Source organism: Colobus angolensis, unplaced genomic scaffold, assembly GCF_000951035.1.
Source record: "Colobus angolensis palliatus isolate OR3802 unplaced genomic scaffold, Cang.pa_1.0 Scaffold364, whole genome shotgun sequence".
NCBI classification, from domain to species: Eukaryota; Metazoa; Chordata; class Mammalia; order Primates; family Cercopithecidae; genus Colobus; species Colobus angolensis.
The window spans coordinates 348,443-352,996 of record NW_012116977.1 but is presented as its reverse complement, the minus strand read 5'-3'; positions in this window follow the sequence as shown (position 1 = coordinate 352,996).

Genomic DNA, 4,554 nt, shown 5'->3' with positions numbered 1-4,554 from the left:
GTCTTAAGCATGACTTCATTGCCTATTTAATTAGAATTCTTTTAAAAAAATTTCAAAGTAAAATATCTTATTTTGTCTCTATAACAAAGATTGTGTCACTGTTCTTTATTTTTATTGTGGCTAAAAAAACATAAAATCTATTTTTTAACACAATTTAAATGTACACCGGAGTTGTGCTAACTATATGTGCGTTGTTGTGTAGCAGATTTCTAGAAACTTTTTATCTTATATAACCAAAGCTCTATACTCATTGAACAGCAACTATTTCCCCCTTCCTCTAACTCCTCACAACCAAAATTCTACTTTCTGCTCCTATGACTTTGATTATTTTAGGTATATCATGTAAGTGGAATCATGCAATATTTGTCCTTCTATTACTGTCTTATTTTACTTGGCATAGTGTCCTCAAGATTCACTCATGTTACAATATGATAGAATTTCCTTCTCTTTTAAAGCTAAATAATATCCCATTGTATGTATATACCACATTTTCTACATCCATTTATACATATATGGACATTTATGTTTTCTTCTGCTTTGTGGCTATTGTGAAGAGTTCTGCAATGAATATGGGAGTGCAAATATTTCTGTGAGATATTTTTTTCAATTCTTTTGGTTAAAAACCTAGAAGTAGGATTTCTAGATTATACAATACTTCTATTTTTAATTTTTTGAGAAAGCGAATGTTGTTTTCCATAGCAGCTAGCTGTGCTGTTTTACACTGTCACCAACAGGGCACAAGGTTTCTAATTTCTCCACATCCTACCCAATATCTGTTCTCTGCCTTCTTGATAATGGCCATCCTAACAGGTATGAGCATGAGCTGATATTGTGATTTTGATTTGAATTTACCCAATGATTTAGTGATATTTAGTGTCTTTTCATATATATGGTGGCCATTTGTGTGTCTACCATGGAGAAAAATGTCCATTCAAGTCATTTGCCCATTATTAAATTGTTTTTTAATTGCAATTGAGTTGTGGAAGTTCTTAATAAGTTTAGGATATTAAACTTTTATCAAATATATGGTTAGCAAATATTTTTACCATTCCATAGGCTGCTTTTTACTCCACTGATTGTTTCCTTTGTTTTGCAAAAGCTATGTAGTTTGATGTAGAACCACTTGTGTATTTTGCTTTTGTTACCCGTGTTTTGGATGCCATACCCAGGAAAACATTGCCAAGACAAGGCCAAGAAGCTGTCCTCTTTTGTTTTCCTCTAGAAGTTTTAGGGCTTCAGGTCATATGTGTAAGACTGCAATTCTTTTAGAGTTTTAGGGTATGGTGTAAGATCAGTGCCCAATTTCATTCTTTGGCATGTGGATCTCTAACAATATTTTGCATAGTAAGTGAATACAATAGTTGCAACGTGGTTTGAAGTCACTATATTTAAGTAAAGTACACAGTATTTTTATAAGGGCTTTTTCGCAGTGCATTGCTCAAACAAAATATATAGAATCATATTCAAAGAAAACTTAAAATGTCTGTACCATACTCTATGAAAGGTCACATTCTTTTCTTAATACAACTGCTTTTATAACAAAATCTATGTAGAAATGAGAATAGGGAAGTCAAAATGTAATTGAAGCAAGTGTGAAACAAAGTTTGAAAATTGTTTGGCAGCATGTTAGTTGTAGAAAAAGCGTAACATAGCTGCAAAAGGTATAGTATTAATAGAATTATAGTATTTAGAGTGGGATATTGATTGTTCATTTGTACTTTAATTTTCAGTCACTATATGTTAAAAGAGACATAGACAAATTAAAATTTGGGCAGTAGATATTGAGAATAAGAAAAAAATCATATCATAATAGAAAATGCTCTAGAAATTGACTTCTTTTTACTCTAGGGAAGAGAAAAATCAGGAAAATGTAGTGAGACACAACTATTTGAAATGCTATTATAAGGAAAAAGAATAAGACTTGCTCTTTTAGAGGTTGAATCAGAAGAAGTGAGTAACAAGTGCATTAAAAACTGTGAATTGATGTATTACAGGATACATTTTTATGAGTGTAGATTATTAGAATGTTTACAAAAGGATAATCATACATTTCTACTTGATAGTGTATTGTTCAGATGGTCACTTCTATAGTTAGTCATCAGAGTTGTTCATTGTTATTTATGTTAGGTTATACATTAATTGCCAATTAATTACCACCCAATCATATTGACCATGTAGCAACCTGAATTGAACATTTAGTAAAAGGAAATATCTTGACAGATACTTCATGTTCTAGTTATTTATATTATTTAGAAACGGGTTGTGTCAATAATTTCTATATATTACAATACATTTCTATATACTACTTGAATATAAAATGTCCCAATAATACCAGTATTATTTCTACTCCTAGTAGAATTCCAGTACAAATCAAATGACACTAGATATAGATTCAAAAATCTGTGTCAAAGATAAGGCTGTATGTTGAAAAAATGCACAAATCAATGGAGCCTCAATAGTTTAACGTGCAATGTGATGGTTTCTGGTTTGTGTTGATGCAGTTACTTTTTGTTTTATCACAACTCTTACACTGAACAGTGCTTCTATAATTTAGATAATTCCAACACCAGCATAATCTGTCTTAATAAAATGGAGTAGAGATTTGAGACAACAGTAAATATAATGTCTCCGTTTTTTGTGTAATTGCTTCACCATTTCCTGTGCTAGAGATCTCATTTTATGAGAGACAGTTTGAGGGTGGAGTATCTTTTCTTTCAAAATTACTTTTATTTTATACTTAGTGTTTCTTATGTTTTAATCACGCCTAAACTTGTTCATTATCGTAAAAAGAGAGCACAAAGATGCCAAGTATACGAAATGACATTGGGGGGATAATGTTGATAATTCCACTTTTATTTCCATTTCTATTACATGAAATGCCTGAGTGTCTTTCCAACAAATCCTTTTTTTCTCTCTTAAGTAGGTTCGAATTTGTGTTTCTCTTACTTGCAACTCAGAGTACAGATAACACAATTATAAGAATAAAGGTCACAGGGATTATAAAAGAGGGGAGTGATAAGTCTGTGAAGTGTAGCAGCAGAAATAACGTTCCTGTAATTCTCTTCAAAATAAATACTTTGTTGGAACAATTGATAAAAACTAACATATTTAGGAGAACCAAATTCTCATTAATATGCGAGTGTCACATTTGGGAGAATTATAGGATAAAGCACAGTCCAGATAGCAGATTTACATAAGACATTTAAATTCATTAAAATTCTATTGAGTTTGCATTGTTGTCTTGGCTACATGATGCCAAATGATGACTTTGGGTGAATTTTAAATCTTTGAATATATTATTTTGTTCCTGGGCAGATATAAAATTCAGAAGATGCTTTAGTAAAGAGATTCTTTAAAGTGCTAAATTTAAAATTCACTAAAAAATTCCTATTGGCATGAGAGTGTTATATTAACTTAGGGTACTAGTTTAGAGCTCAGCCTGTTTTGGCTTTCTTCCCAATAACAATGTTACCAGTGAACAAGATCATTCAACAGTCAACAAACTTCGTTCAACCCACAAGTCCGCAAAATTTTTCTGTAAAGGACACAAATATTTTAGGCTTTGCAGGACACATGGTCCCTGTCACAATACTAGACTCTGTTGTCATAGTGGGAAAGAAATCATAGATAACACTTAAACAAATGAGCTTGGCAGTGCTCCAATAAAACTTTATTTATAGAGACTGAAATTTCAGTTTTCTGTAATTTTTATGTGTTTCCAAACATTATACATTTTTGATTTAAAAATAAAATTAAACATACACAAAGCGTTCTTAGTTTAGAATGTGCCAAAATAATAAAATGGACTGGGTGTGGCTTGCAGGTCATAATTAGCCAGCCAGTAATAGACAGTTCTATAAAACAAAAAACTGATTAGCTGTTTGTAATCCATTTATTTAGACATGGTTTTAGTCCCAAGATATCTTAAAGAACTTGAATAAAATTGCTTCATAGTCATATAATGTATTTAAGTATATTTGTTTCTTCTTTTACCAAGTATTTAGCATACAACACATAGATGTGAAAAAGGGAATATAAGTTAGTTTGAAAAATATCAATTCTGAATTTGCTAACTCTATTTAAATATTTTTCTGCAGTAGTTGTTTTCCTAACTCTAATAAGGACAGGATTCAAACATCTCTGTTATGGGCTTAATCACCTGACAGCATATGCTTTTCTGGCCTAAAGCAAAAGTTCCAAGAATTTTTCTAAGTTAATTTATTTGGTTCTAGTGAACTTTTTATTTTTAAGCTTTTGTTTCTTTTGTCTTTTATCCCAGTGTTTTTAACATGCCTGGCTGCAATGCAGGTACTTAGAGCACCATCTAGAGATGAAAAGTTAAAATTAACATAAAAAAATGACCTAGAAGCAATGGAACTGGAAGATGACTTTGCAATTTACAATTGGTGTGCAAATTATATTTTCAAATAATTGGTTCTAAGAAAGTCACACATTCCTAATTGAAAGCAAATACTTGTTTAATGTTGATGTTCTGCATGACTTTTCCAAAAATACATTGATTGAATAGCTTCAAACTATAATTTGCATTCCATG